Genomic DNA, 16,383 nt, shown 5'->3' with positions numbered 1-16,383 from the left:
CAGCCATTAAGCCCTTTAGAATATCCTCCAGAGGCTTGGCAGTCCAACAAAGTTTAGTACTATGGTGTGACCCTTACACAACAGTGTAATAGTAATTGTGCTTTGCTCTGTATCGGGAACTAAACTCTGTCGTGTCCTGACTAGAATCAAGCAAGACTGTGTGATTGCACCATTCTGTTCACTATTCATCTCAACCTGGTCATAGAATGAATTTGTGATCAACTGCCACAAAGACTCATAATTGAATTTTGACGTAATGAGAGACTTAATTATAAAAATTGAACCAAACCCTAATCTTGAATAATTGAATAATAGTTATAATAATAAGTTGAATAATTCTGTTCTATAAATGTTCATATTTTTAAAAATGTATTTATTCTATTGGGAAAAGCAATTTGTTACCACTTGTACAATAATACGATAGAATTGAGTAATATTGGCATGAATATTTACTCATCACAAAATTGTATTGACAGTCCTTCCATGAAATACCAATTAATGTGAAGAGCAGTTGCTCATATTTCCATCCTGAATAGACACTTCATGTAATTTTAGAAAGTCAGCAGTAATTTTAAACTCTTATCCTGCTGGATAAATGAAGACCATTGTGGAGAAATAACATTACTCTACAACCCTGAATTTGATGACAATTGTATTCAGAAACATGGATATGAACGGTGATTTAATCATTGTCCTGCAAAACAAATAGCAACTGCATCTGGCTGCACATTTATGAACATTGCTGCTCCTCCACAAAGGCTGAAATAGTTTTAAAGTCAGCAGCACAGTTTTGAATGTTGCATGTTAAAATTGTTATGCCCTGGAATTGGATTGTTTTGAGATGCCTTTCCTGAATTTTTTGCAAATCAGCGACAAGGAGAAGTTGAGTTTTTTGATTAGATTAGATTCCCCACAGTGTGAAACCAGGCCCTTCGGCCCAACCAGTCCATACCGACCCTCTGAAGAGTAACCCACCCAGACCCATTTCCCTCTGACTAATGCACCTAACGCTATGGGTAAATTAGCATAGCCAATTCACCTGGCCTGCACATCTTTGGACTGTGGGAGGAAACCGGTGCACCTACAGGAAACCCAAGCAGACCAGGGAGAATGTGCAAACTCCACACAGACAGTCACCCGAGGCTGGAATTGAACCTGGGACCCTAGTGCTGTGAGGCAGCACTGAGCCACTATACTGCCCATATAGGCAATTGACTTTTGTATTTAATTCATCTTAGAAAAGAGAATCAACTGGTAGTAACATTGAGATAATAATCCTTCCATGTTTTGTGACTCTTCCTTTTTGGTTTTATAGTTCTATTATTTCTTGGCAATAACTGAAAAAGATTATTTTGGTTGACAATAACTAATCAAGATTTATACTTACCTGCAAACTCCAATTAAATCCATTAATCGATAGTGATGTACTGTAGAAATTAGTTATTGGAATAGAAAAATAATATTGATTCCTTTTTCAGCTTTTTTTCACATTTTATATTTACCTTTTAACAATTACATTTCTTATTTTACTTATGGTCTTTTAAATAAAAGCTTTTTTGTTCTATATTATCAAGTCTTCCTAGCTCCTACAAATAAAGATTTAAACTGATGAATTTGCAAGAAAGCAGTTGCACTAAGTACGGTCCCATTGCCAATGTTGTGCAATAATATGGTAAACTTAATGTAGTTTTAGCTCCCTCCGGTCTTTTTGAGAGGCTTTTGCTTTGTTGAATTCAGTGTTTACAATTGTTTTTGCAGCTGAAATGAATGCTCCGATAAATACTTTATAAAATCTATGATTGCTGGTTGGGAATTGCAGAATTTGTAGTATGATATGGAGTGGAAGTATATGCATTTGTAACAATTACATTGAATTGCAATTGCAAAAAATGTCTTTTACAAATTACCGTTTGATCCTGTGAATCAGAAATAACGGTTGATCCTGTAAATCAGAAACAAAAACAGAAAATGATGGAAAAGCTCAGCAAGTGTGGCAGCATCTGTGGAGAGAAATCAGAGTTACTGGACCCAAAAATGTTAATTCTGATTTCTCTCATGAAATGCTACCAGACTTGCTGAACTTTTCCAGCAACTTCTTTTTGTTTTTGTCTCACAAATTACAATTCTGTACAATATCTGGATATTCTTAGGATTATTTTCTGTGGAACTAGTTCTAATGACTGTCTGGAATTTACAGCTTTTGGAAGGAGATAAAAGTCTAGAGATAACAATAATAACAGATTTTTAAATTTGTTTTTCAAATAAATGCCGGAACTTCATTATAGATAGTTCCATTAACTGGTGTTTCCCAGCAGTAACATAAATAATAAGTCCACTTTCTTGGGGAACAGTTGTGCCTTATGACCTTCTTATTGCTATAACCACCATCCACTTCAGGCAACAGAAGATTTTGAGCTTATTGAGCCAACCCACCAGCTTTGAACATAGAACATAGAACATAGAAAAGTACAGCACAGAGCAGGCCCTTTGGCCCACGATGTTGTGCCGAGATTTCATCCGAATGTAAAATATAGTAACTTAATCCACGCACCCCTCAACTCACTGCTGTCCATGTGCATGTCCAGCAGTCGCTTAAATGTCCCCAGTGACTCTGCTTCCACCATCACAGCTGGCAACACATTCCATGCATTCACAACTCTCTGCATAAAGAACCTACCTCTGACATCTCCTTTATACCTTCCTCCTAATATCTTCAAACTATGAGTTCTCGTACCAGTCAATCGTGCCCTGGGGAAAAGTCTCTGGCTATTGACTCTATCTATTCCACTCATTATCTTGTATACCTCGATCAGGTCTTCTCTCTTCCTCCTTCTCTCCAGAAAGAAAAGTCTGAGCTTATTCAACCTTTCTTCATAAGGAAAGCCCTCCAGTACAGGTAGCATCCTGGTAAACCTTCTTTGCACCCTCTCCAAAGCCTTTGTATATTTCCTATAGTAGGGCGACCGGAACTGGACACAATATTCCAAGTGCGGTCTCACCAGGGACTTGTAGAACTGCAGCAAAACCTCGCAGCTCTTAAACTCGATCCCCCTGTTAATGAAAGCCAAAATACCATATGCTTTCTTGACAACCCTATCCACTTGGGTGGCAACTTTGAGAGATCTATGTACTTGCACACCCAGATCCCTCTGTTCCTCCACACCACCAAGAATCCTGTCTTTAATCCTATTATTCAGCATTTGAGTTCGACCTTCCAAAATGCATCACTTCACATTTATCCAGGTTGAACACTATCTGCCATTTCTCAGCCCAGCTCTGCATCCTGTCTTTGTTGCGCTGCAGCCTGCTGTTGCCCTCTATACTATTGACGACACCTCCAACCTTTGTGTCATCTGCAAATTTGCTAACCCACCCCTCAACCTCCTCATCCAGGTCATTTCTAAAAAGTACAAAGAGCAGAAGCCCAAGAACAGAGCCCTGCGGGACCCCAGTCAACACTGACCGCCAGGCAGAATACTTTCCGAATGCTTTCCATCTACAACCACTTTTTGCCTTCTGTCATCCAGCCAATTCTGAATCCAGATAGCCAAATCTCCATGTATCCCACACTTTCTGACTTTATGAATGAGCCTTCCATGGGGAACCCTATCAAATGCCTTGCTGAAGTCCATATGCACCACATCCACTGCTTGACTGTCATCAACCTCTCTTGACACCTCCTCAAAAAACTCAATAAGATTTGTGAGGCATGACCTGTCCCTCACAAAGCCATGCTGACTGCCTTTAATCACACTATGCTTTGCCAAATAGTCATAAATCCTATCCCTCAGAATTCCTTCCAAAACTTTGCTGACCCCCAGACGTAAAACTGACTGGTTTATAATTGCCAGGGATTTCCCTATTACCCTTCTTGAAAAGAGGAACAACATTCGCCTCCTTCTAATCCTCCGGTACGACTGCTGTTGAGAGTGAGAAGGCAAATATCCTCACCAACAGCTTAGCAACCTCCTTTCTCACTTCCCGGAGCAGCCTGGGATAAATCTGGTCTGGCCCTGGAGACTTATCAATCTTAATGTTTTCCAAAATTTCTAGCACATCAACTTAATCAATCTTGATCTGGTCAAGTTTTCATTTACAACAAGTTCTCTTTCCTTGGTGAAAACCGAAGCAAAAAACTCATTTAGGGCTTCCCCTATCTGTTCAGACTCTGTTCCCTATGCACGGTGGCACAGTGGTTAGCACTGCTGCCTCACAGCGCCAGAGACCCGGGTTCAATTCCCGCCTCAGGTGACTGACTGTGTGGAGTTTGCACGTTCTCCCCGTGTCTGCGTGGGTTTCCTCCGGGTGGTCCGGTTTCCTCCCACAGTCCAAAGATGTGCAGGGCCAGGTGAATTGGCTATACTAAATTGCCCGTAGTGTTAGGTAAGGGGTAAATGTAGGGGTATGGGTGGGTTTCGCTTCGGCGGGTCGGTGTGGACTTGTTGGGCCGAAGGGCCTGTTTCCATACTGTAATGTAATCTAATCTATCCCTGTTCGGCCCTACCTTCTCCTTGATCATTCTCCTATTTCTCATGTACGAGTAAAATGCCTTTGGGTTCTCCCAAATCCTTTTTGCCAAGCCTTTTTCATGCCCCCTCCTGGCTCTCCTCAGTCCAATTCTGAGTTCCTTTCTAGCTAGCCTGTAATCCTCTAAAGCTGTGCTAGATCCTTGCTTCCTCCACCTTACGTAAACTGCCTTCTTCCTTTTGACGAGAAGTTCATCTGTTCTCGTCATCCAAGGTTCCTTAGTCTTACCCCTTCTTACCTGTATCAGAGGAACAAATTTGTGCATCACTCGCAACAACTGCTCCTTAAATAGTCTCCACGTGTCTGCTGTGCCCTTTCTGTGGAACAATTGCTCCCAGTCTGTACTTCCTAACTCCTGTCTGAGAGCGTCATAATTTCCTTTTCCCCAATTAAATATCTTCCCTCGGTAACTGCTCCTTTCACTCTCCAAGGCTATGCTAAATGTGAGGCAGTTGTGATCACTTTCACCAAAGTGCTCTCCCACCGTGAGATCTGACACCTGTCCTGGCTCATTGCAGAGCACCAAATCCAAAATGGCCTCTCCCCTCGTCGTTCTGTCTACATACTGAGTAAGGAAACCCTCCCTACACACCTGACAAAAACGGCTCCATCCAAACCATCTGCACTTAGGACATTCCAGTCGATAATGGGAAAGTCGAAATCATCCATAACAACAACCCTGCTATTTTTGCATTTTTCCAGAATCTGCTCACCCATGAGATCTTCAATCTCTCTACTGCTATTAGGTGGTCTGTAGAAACCCCCCAATGCGATGGCTATTCCCTTGCTGTTCCTAACTTCCACCCATACTGACTCAGTAGACAAACCTTCCTCAACAACCTTCCTTTCTGTAGATGTGATGCACTCTCTGATTAGCAATGCTACACCCCTTCCTCTTTTTCCATCCTCACTGTTCTTTCTAAACATCCTAAACCCTGGAACATCAAGCAACCATTCCTGCCCCTGTGAGACCCACATCTCTGTTATGGCCACAACATCTTGGCCCCAAGTACTGATCCATGCTCTAAATTCGTCATTCTTATTACGGACACTCCTTGCATTGAAGCAGACACACTTTAACCGATCCCTTTGTTTCATCGCGTAAGAAACCTTCCTGATAGATTCAATATATCCTGTCACTGTCCTGTCACTGCAACTGACCCCTTCTCAGACATATGGCTCCCCTGCTAAACTAGTTTAAACACGAGCAAATCTCCCACCCAGGACATTTGCGTCCCTGCAGTTCAGGTGCAACCAGTCCTTCATGTACAGGTCCCACCTTCCCCAGAAGGTATCCTAATGGTTAAGGTATCTGAAGCCCTCCCTCATGCACCAGCCTCGCAACCACGTGTTAAGCTGCATTCACTGACTGTTCCTCATCTCACTATCTCGTGGCACTCACTTGAAAACTTCTCAGAATTCCTTCGCTCCTCCCTCGCACCTCTCGGCAAATGGAGGCCCCAACGCCTGAGGTAAGTCTTTTAAACGGTTAGACTCACCTTCCCAGAATTCCTTCTCTCCCCCCCTCACACCTCTTAACCAAAATAATGCTAGAATTAGTTTCTACCAGTTTCCTTGGACTTTGCAGATATAGTTGTACCTTTGATGGCAGTATTATATAAGACATTAACTCCATTATGTACTTTGTGTGACTCAATATATGAATGAATTGAATTATGTAACATAGAAAACATTCCATGGAAAACTCACTACAAACTGAGAAATTGTTGGATGTCATTGCTAATATATTGCAGTGCTTTTTTCAGATTTTTAAAGAGACGCCAGTGTAGCTGAGGGTCTTCATTGTTTATGCTCCACATCATGACAGTTCTAAGAGAAGTGATATCTGGCTGATGTCAGTGACAGTCTGTGGGAAGAATGAAAGAGGTGGCTTAAACTAATATTTCAAATGGTAAGTCATATTTTCTTAAGCAAACATTTGGAGAACTACTTTAAACTATGTATTTCTGAAACATTGTGAATGGTCAGAGATTAATATTAAAGCAATGTTTTTCAAAAATTCCTGAGGTAAAGAACTAGGTACTGCACTTCATTTTTGACTTTGGACACAAGGCACGAATGAGTTGTGAGTGTCTGATGTTTCAGCTGTAATCTTCTTAGCTAAAAGAAGGATTTGAGTTTTGGGTGGGGTACGAATGAGGGTTATACCTCATTTTGTCATAATAACACAATCCCCACAGGGCTACTAACACAACTAAACAACACACATTCTCCTGTTTCACCATTTTCCAAATAAACACTAGAGGGCATAGCTGCCTGACCTTAAAGAACTGGTTAATACATGCATAGCAATTTACTGTACTAACATATAATAGCTATGAGCAAATTTCAAATTGAACTTAAATGAATACATAGAGAGAATTTCCGAAAGCTGCATGCAACTTAATTTTCATTTTTTTAAAAATCGCTAGACTGAACTGTTTTGTGGCTGGAAGTCTGAAATATAAATTTTCTCTTAATTAAATCTTTACTTAGGATGCCTGTTTAGGGAAATGGAAATGTCAAGTATTCAGGAGTGTGTCCTGGCTGTACTTGAGATTGGAAGTTGTTGTAACTGTTTCTTGGTGAGAGCTGCAAAGACTCAGCCAACAAAAAAAGATATAAGCTAACACTAAAATATGTGCGTTCTTTTCTCGTGCTGTTGAATATGTTGTACTGCATGCCATTTTACTAATGGACTCAGGATTTTTCAAAGTTTGCTCTGCAGGAAATGTTATCCTTATACTTGAGAACTTGTGAGTAAACAATAATAACCTGTTCCTGTTCTATTTAATAGGGAACATGGTCAGAACAGGGCTGGAACTATCATTTGTAATATGGCTATTCAATTAGAGTCATAGAATCATAGAGATGTACAGCATGGAAACAGACCCTTCGGTCCAACCCGTCCATGCCAACCAGATATCCAAACCTAATCTAGTCCCACCTGCCAGCACCTGGCCCATATCCTTCCAAACCCTTCCTATTCATATACCCATCCGGATGCCTTTTAAATGTTGCAATTGTACCAGCCTCCACCACTTCCTCTGGCAGCTCATTCCATACCCGTATCACCCTCTGTGTGAAAAAGTTGCCCCTTAGGTCTCTTTTGTATCTTTCCCCTCTCACCTTAAACCTATGCCCTCTAGTTCTGGACTCCCCCACCCCAGCGAAAAGACTTTGCCTATTTATCCTATCCACACACCTCATAATTTTGTAAACCTCTATAAGGTCACCCCTCAGCCTTCGACGATCCAGGGAAAACAGCCCCAGCCTGTTCAGCCGCTCCCTATAGCTCAAATCCTCCAACCCTGGCAACATCCTTGTGAATCTTTCCTGAACCCTTTCAAGTTTAAACCATCTTTCCGATAGGAAGGAGACCAGAATTGCACGCAATATTCCAACAGTGGCCTTACCAATGTCCCGTACAGTCGTAACATGACCTCCCAACTCCTGTACTCAATACTCTCACCAATAAAAGAAAGCATACCAAACACCTTCTTCACTATCCTATCCACCTGCGACTCCACTTTCAAGGAGCTATGAACCTGCACTCCAAGGTCTCTTTGATCCGTAACACTCCCTAGGACCTTACCATTAAGTGTATAAGTCCTGGGAGAAAGTGAGGACTGCAGATGCTGGAGATCAGAGCTGAAAAATATGTTGCTGGAAAAGTGCAGCAGGTCAGGCAGCATCAAAGGAGCACGAATCCTGAAGAAGGGCTTATGCCCGAAATGTCAATTCTCCTGCTCCTTTGATGCTGCCTGACCTGCTGCGCTTTTCCAGCAACACATTTTTCAGCTCAGACTGAGGTAAACTTCTTTGCTGTCCACTACACCTCCAATTTTGGTGTCATCTGCAAACTTACTAACTGTACCTCTTACGTTCAGATCCAAATCATTTATGTAAATGACAAAAAGTAGAGGACCCAGCACCGATCCTTGTGGGACTCCACTGGTCACAGGCCTCCAGTCTGAAAATTATAGCTATGCATATCCCGGATCTTGGTATTTTTTGAAGTCCTTTCTTGAACATATTAAGACTGATGGGAATATATTTGATATAGCTAAGTTATTGGCATACAACCTTTCAGTTTTGTCTTATGGTCATTAAATGAGTTAAATAATTTCATTACACCCACATTGTACATTGTGGTCACCATTCTGGGGACATTTGAGTAAGTGAACATGTGGTCAGTAGACAGACTTGAGACTGGAGTGAAAGAAAGGAAGACACACATTTGTAGAACATCTTATTGTGATCATTTGACATCTCCAAGCACTTTACAACCACTGAAGAATTTTGGAAGCGTAGTCACTTTATTATTGTAGGAAATGCCTCAGTACGTTTGCATGCAACAAACTCTCCCAAACAGCTAGATATTCTGTTTTGTGATGTTGATTCAAGGATAAACATTGGTAAGGACATCTGAGCTGAAGTACATGTGTACAATGATAAAAGAGATGCTAAAAATCTTTGAGCACTCATATTACATTCTGCCATTTAATAAAAATAGTGGCTTTCTAATAATCACAGCTTCTGGGGACAAATTTGAGGCAAACAGCATTATTAATGTAAAAGCATGTAGCAACTTGTGGAGAAGAAGAGACCCTGTGAATTGAGAATTAAATTGTCACTCTGCCGTTAGCCTCGCAAAATTGGCAGTTCACCCTCATCCTCCCAGTGAGATTCCAAAGATTGTTGTATATGCATATTAATGAGATGCTTATTAATGAGATTCAAGAAGTTGCTGTATATCCATATTAATTGCTCCTGAAATATATCTAATCAAAGCAAAGCTAATATTTAACAGTTCCTGCAATGACACTGAACATCTCCAGCTCAGAAAGGGTAGTTCTGAGGAAGGGTCACTTCACCCGAAATGTTCACTCTGATTTCTCTCTATATAGATGCTGCCAGATCTGTTCAGCTTTTCCAGCAATTTCTATCTTTGTTTCAGAAAAGGTAGTCTTTACTGCTCAGAGTTATACCATTTTCAGCTGCTTCATCAATGACTCTCTCTCCATCGTAAAGTCAGAGGTAGGCAATAAATTCTCCCAAACAGCCAGATGTTGTGGCCAGGACATCTCAGCTAAAGGGATCTTCCATGCACAGTTAGTCATTTGTGAAAAATTATAAGAGAAATGCTAAAAATCTTCCAAGCACTTATATTACATTCTGCCATTTAATACAAATAATCATAGCTTCCAAACTTTGGAGACAAATTTGTTGCAAACAGCATTTTTAATGTAAAAGCGTTCACCACTAATGCAGTGTGTAATATATGCAAGATGCACTGCAGCAACTCACTAAGACTTCTTTGACAGTACTTTCGAAATCCGGGCCTCTACCCAAAAGGGCAACAGCAGCAGATGCATGGGATCACCAACACCACCTGCAAGTTCACCTCCAAGCCACACATTATCCTGACTTGGAAGTACTTCACTGTTCCTTTGGTGTCAGTGGGTCAGACTCCTGGAACTCTCTTCCTAACAGTACTGCACTGGTTGTATTGCACCAGATGGCCTGCAGTGATTTAAAATCCCAATTACCACCACCACCTGAGGGCAGTTTGGGATAGGCAACCAAATATTGACCCTGTCAGTGACACCCAAACTTCAGGAAACAATAAGACAATTTGAAGTTGTAAAATCTTGTTCTTCTAGTGGGTGGATTGTTAGATCTTGAGTTTTTTTGATTTTAAATTAACTTTTTTCTTTGTTGATGTTGATTTTTGTCTCCTGTTTTTTCTCCTTAAATCTCTACTTGTTCCTAATCGGATTCTAATTCATCCAATTTCCTTTTCTCTCTTTGCTGTTTCTTTCTTGATCCTTTAAATTGGATTTTGTAGGAACATCAGAGATTAGAGTAGTGTTGGAAAAGTACAGCAGGTCAGGCAGCATCCAAGGAGCAGGAAAAATCGACATTTTGGGCAAAAGCCCTTAATCAGGAATGAGACTGGAAGCCTCGGGGGGGTGGAGAGATAAATAGGAGGAGGGTGGGGCTGGGGAGAGTGCAATAGGTGGATGGAGGTGGGGGTAAAGGTGATAGGAGCAGATAGGTAGGAAGAAAGATGGACAGGTTGGACAGATCATGAGGACCGTGCTGAGCTGGAAGGTTGAAACTGGGGTAAGGTGGGGTGAGGGAAAATGAGGAAACTGGAGAAGTCCACATTGATGCCATGGGGTTGGAGGGTTCCAAGGCGGAAGATGAGGTGTTCTTCCTCCAGGCGTTGGGTGGTAAGGGAGTGGCGATGGAGAAGACCCAGGACCTGCATGTCCTCAGCATCTGTAGTACCCACTTTCACCTTTGTAAGAACATCAATGTGGAACAGGAGCTGCCTACCTCCCTATGTTCCTTCAGACTGTTTGATCCTGTTGTTACCAGAGACCCAGATGGCCTCTTACCTTGTGACCAGTCCACCCTTTTAGCAACTTTTACAGCTTGGGGATGAAGAGAAAAGTTGAATCTAGGAGGGCACATGGCAACTCAGCCCCAAGACCAATTCTGACCTGATATCCTCCAGTTATAATGAAAAGTGGTTGATCCTGAAACTCTTATTTTTCTTGACAGACAGTGCGGAGTGTTTTCCAGCATTTTCACTTGAACAAAGGGGAAGACAAGAGGAGATGTTGGTCAACCGAATGTAAAATAAACTCGTTGTTAACTAGTCGGAGAAAGTTAAAGAGGGCGAATGGCCGTGTTTACAATGAGGCACCATTCTTGGTGTTATGATCATTATTTCCTCCAAGGCGGGAAAAGTTAGTGGGCTTTTCTGATCCCAGGGCGGAATAATTGAGCTTGTATTCAGCTGCCTGGAGGTGAACACCGTGGATAATTGGCGAAAACTCCCCCCCGGCAGGAGAAGGCTGTGAGTCTCAAAGGGTTAATCTGGGGTTGTCGCAATTTTGATTTATTTTAAGATTTTTTTTACCCCCCCCCCCCCCCCCCGCCTCAGATCGATTCCTCGACGAGAGAGCGAGGCTTGCGAAACATGAACATTGAGAGGTACAGGACACATGGTGAAAGAAGATGGGAAACAACAGCAACCCGTCGACAGGGTTAAAGGGCGATAGAGTTCGGCGAGAAATCAGAAATCCAGCAGAAAGTACAAACAAACACATGCACCAAGACTCGTCGCTGCGAGCTGCGGGAAAACATTAGCAAAAGCGCAGCAAGGAGAGAGAAAATATCAGCGGAGCAAGAGAACCCAACATAGGGAGAGAAATCAACAGCCAGAGAGAGAGAGAGTGAAAGACATTAGCAAGAACAGAGAGAGAAATAAATTAACAGCAAGAGAAAGAAAGATATCAATAGCATCAGAGACTGAAAGAAATTAACAGCAGAGGGAGAAATCAGGAGAGAGGGAGAGATCAAAAGCAAAGAAAGCTATCAACAGCAAGGAAAGAGAGAGAGATAAAAAAAAACACATCAGCAGAGGCGCCCGACGTGGTCTCCGAGCTGGGAACAAATCCTGGCGGAGGGGCTGGCCGAACCGGAGAGCAGCCACAGGGAATGGGGCGAATCCAGCTCTCAGGCAGCAGCCTGACTCTGCCCGAGCATCGGTCCAGAACTCGCTACCAAACTGCTGCCTTTCAGAGCTAGGCATGGCACTCCGCTGATAGTTCCCGGAGGGGAACGGGTGAAAGCCGCCGGCTCAGTGGCGATCCCCCGGAATCGGGAAGAAGTCTGGGACACTGACAAAACCCAGGGAATTGTGTGGATCGGAGCAAGGAGAGGAAGCCAGTACAGCGCAGTCCATGTGCGGACGCTGCATCCAGGTAGAGTCACTATCTGCTAGACACAGCTTTGGGAACTTTCCGGTGTACTCACGGCAACTTGTAAGGTGTTGTATTTCCCCCTCTAGTTTATCAGGATCTCTGAAATTATTCAAACAGGCAACAGGTTTAGGGCGAGTGTTGTGGAACTTGTTTTTTTTATTCATTCCCAGGAGAGATTGAGCTCTGCAGATGCTGGAGATCAAAGTCAAAACGTGTGGTGCTGGAAAAACACAGCCGGTCAGGCAGCATCCGAGGAGCAGGACAATCGACGTTTCAAGATATTCCTGATGAAGATCTTATGGTCGAAACGTCGACTCTCCTGCTCCTCGGATGCTGCCTGACCGGCTGTGCTTTTCCAGCACCACGCTCTTTGACCCTTATTTGTTTCCAGGCCTGGGTGTTGCTTGCTGGACCAGTAGGCATCGCTCAACAGGCAGTTGAGAGTCAACCACAATGCTGTTGGTCAGTCTGTGAATAAATCAGCAATAAATAATGGGTGGAAATGGCAGTGGAGAGAGACTTGATTAGGGTGTTGAATTTATATGAATTTTCTGTGTTATAGGTTAGTGTTTTACTTTAAAAAAATTGGAAAAAAATTATACTGTTTCTACATAAGCAAAGTAGACCATGCCCCAAACATTGAAGGGTCTTGTGGGAGACATCAAGGTGATGAACATGATGCAGATCTTTCCCATTTCAACAAGGGCCTGGAGTTTTCTATCAGTAGCTAAGGAAAGGTTTTCATTGTTCACCTCTTACACAGTTTACGTGAGCTTATCAGTGGCATTTCAACTCATCTGCCGCCTGTTTCAGTGCAGTCCATATCAAGAGGATCTGCGGTGCCTGTGAACTGTGGATCTTCAATCAATCAAATTGTTTCCTCGCTGCATGTGCCAGCCTAAACTAGGAATTAACAAACAGAATCTCAAGATTACCTTTAAATCATGTGCAGGAAATATTTTCTTTTAAATGTGGCATTTCAGAGGAGGTTCACTAGATTGATCGCAGAGATAAGGGGTTGTCCTATGAAAAGATGTTGAACAGTTTAGGCCTATTCTCTCTGGAATTTAGAAGAATAAGGGGAGATCAAATTGAGGTATTCAAGATCATAAAAGGTGTGGATAAAATAGACATGGAGCAGATGCTTCCTCTTGTGGGGAATTCTAGGAGGAGGGGTCATAGGTTTAGGATAAGGGGTAGCAAATTTAAAACAGAGTTGGGGAGAAACTACTTCTCCCAAAGGGTTGTGAATCTGTGGAATTTGCTATCGCAAAGTGCTTTGGTGCTGGGACAGTGAGTATATTTAAAGAGGACTTCGACAGATTTTTAATTGGTAATAGGTTGAAGGGACATGGAGAGAAGGCAGAAAAATGGGGGTGAGGAGCATATCAGCCATGATCGAATGGTGGAGCAGACTCGATGGGCTGAATGGCCTAATATTGCTCCTATATCTTATGAACTATTTGCAGAAAGAATTAAGAATAAGATAAATGATACAAAGAGCAAGAGAACATTTTTAAAATATGCAATATTACTTTCTTCTGAGGGAATCATAGAATCCCTACTGTACAGAAAGTGTCCATTCAGCCTACCAGGCCTGCACCAACCCTCTGAAAGTACCCTACTCAGACCCATAGTCTTACATTTGCCATGGCTAACCCATCCAACCTGCACGTCCTTAGACACTACAGGATTAGTTAGCATGGTAAGTCCACCTAACCTTACACATCACTGAAATCAGAGCACCCAGCAGAAATGGGGAAAATGTACAAACTGCAGTCAGCCAAGGCTAGAATAAAACCTAGATCCCTGATTCCGAGGTCTGTGAGGCAGCAGTGCTAATCACTGAGCCACTATGCCACCAATACTGCTCCATACTTGTAAACTTGTTTTTACCAGGTATCAAGTTTGTTTAGCAATACTGATCATTTATCACACCAGAAGAAATTCAATTAGTCCTATATGTACTAACTTCTTTCAGCTGTTTTAGTGTAAGTCTGTTGGGTAATTATCTTAAATTCACACCATTGCAATGATTTCATTGCCAAGTCTATCTGCAAGCACTGTAGTAATGCAGTATTGAGAGGAGCACGGTATCTCTGACAGCAGCTTCTGGATTTGTTTTTAATTATGCATATGTGGACAATAAGGTTTGCATCACTAATATAATAAAATCCAGGCCACGGTTTGCCAAAACTTCATTACATGAAGACCTAACTTGTAAAAATATTACTCTGCATTACTTCAGGATATTTAATGTAATTTGAGGGTCTGAGTTAGCTTCATTTTCAGACTTCGAGAAGTAAGCATCTAATTAAGTTGTTTGGAATTGCAAGGGATATAATCCAACTATGACTATCATGGACTTATATTTAAAACTAAAATACAAAATTGATTTTTTGGATTTAGTTATGAATTTACATTTGTGTTTGTACCTTTTGATTAGTGTATTGGTTTATATTTAGAGACCAAAGCTGAGAAAATGTTGTTAATGTCCTTATACTGCAATTTTCTGTTGTTAATATAGGTGTAATACAATTTATAGTAAGTAGACCAATATATATACATGTTTAGGATTGGTATCTGATGTCTGTAGGTTTTGTCATTAATATGTTACAGTTTGTTTTGAGGTGTAGATCATGAAACTATATTTTTGGGGATTAGTTTGCAAGCTTGTGATGCAATGGTCAAGGGATGAATTTGTACTCGTGTGATTATGTTAATTTGCTACTTGTAGAATCATAGAATCCCTACAGAGTAGAAGCAGATCATTCAGCCCATTGGCCTCATACTGAAGAGCTTATCACCCAAACCACCTTATCCCTGCATTTTCCGTAGCTAATCCTAGTCTGCATACTCCTCGACACTGTGGTCAATTTAGCATGCCCAATTCACCTCATCTGCACACCTTTGGATTGTAGGAGGAAACTGGAGCATCCAGAGGAATCCCACACAGACCCAGGGAGATTGTGCAAACTCCACACAGACAGTTGCCTGAGGGTGGAATTGAACCCAGGTCTCTGGCACTGTGACAAAGCAGTGATAGCCACTGAGCCACCATGCCACCCTGTATGCCATCTCACCATATATGTGAGAATGACTTTACATTTGTGAACCAAAAAGAAAGATGAGGGGATAGTATATTCTCTCCATTCTGACATTTCTGTTGATATAGAAACAACTCTTGCCCTGTTGCCTATTATTGAGTTAGACCTCTATTTAACTATATCTTATTTTTTATGAATGTTGAAATCCTTCCTATCGGAAAGATGTTGTGAAACTTGAAATGGTTCAGAAAAGATTTACAAGGATGTTGCCAGGGTTAGAAGATTTGAGCTATAGGGAGAGGCTGGGGCTGTTTTCCTTGGAGCATCGGAGGCGACCTTAGATTAGATTAATTACAGTGTGGAAACAGGCCCTTTGGGTCCACACCAACCCTCCGAAGAGCAACCCACCCAGACCCATTTATTTACCCCTTCACCTAACACTACAGGCAATTTAGGACTGTGGGAGGAAACCTGTACAGACACTGGGAAAATGTTCAAACTCCACACAGACAGTTGCCTGAGGTGAACCTGGGTCTCAGGCGCTGTGAGGCAGGAGTGCTAACCACTGTGCCACCATGCTGCCCATGCTGCTTATAGAGGTTACAAAATCATGAGGGTCATGAGTTTGATAAATAGAGAAAGTCTTTTCCCTGGGGTGGGGGAGTCCAGAACTAGAGGGTATACGTTTAAGGTGAGAGGGGAAAGATACAAAAGAGACCTAAGGGGCAACGTTTTCATGCAGAGGTTGGTATGTCTATGGAATGAGCTGCCAGAGGAAGTGGTGGAGGCTGGTACAATTGCAACACTTAAAAGGCATCTGGATGAGTATATGAATAGGAAGGGTTTGGAAGGATAAGGGCCAGGTGCTGGCAGATGGGACTAGATTGGGTTGGGATATCTGGTCGGCATGGACAAGTTGGACCGAAGGGTCTGTTTCCATGCTGTACATCTCTATGACTCTATGACTCTAAGTGCTAAATAAGCAGCTAACTTCAGAGATTATGGGAGCTGATTATTCCTTGAGTTAT

At 42.1% G+C, this 16,383-nt stretch overlaps 1 protein-coding gene across 2 annotated transcripts in view; it reads left to right on the top strand.

Annotated features, from left to right (window-relative positions):
- The first annotated feature begins 11,585 nt into the window (after positions 1-11,585).
- The window catches only part of klhdc8b (kelch domain containing 8B), a 103,201-nt gene continuing 98,403 nt past the window's right edge, over positions 11,586-16,383 (top strand). For both annotated transcript variants that reach the window (XM_043707832.2, XM_043707833.2), the window contains exon 1: positions 11,586-12,308. The gene's annotated coding sequence lies outside the window, so the exon portion shown is untranslated. The remainder of the gene's footprint in view (positions 12,309-16,383) is intronic.

Source organism: Chiloscyllium plagiosum, unplaced genomic scaffold, assembly GCF_037043375.1.
Source record: "Chiloscyllium plagiosum isolate Xiang-an unplaced genomic scaffold, Cpla_swu_hap1 HiC_scaffold_14, whole genome shotgun sequence".
Lineage (NCBI taxonomy): Eukaryota > Metazoa > Chordata > Chondrichthyes > Orectolobiformes > Hemiscylliidae > Chiloscyllium > Chiloscyllium plagiosum.
This window is presented reverse-complemented; position numbering and strand designations above follow the sequence as displayed.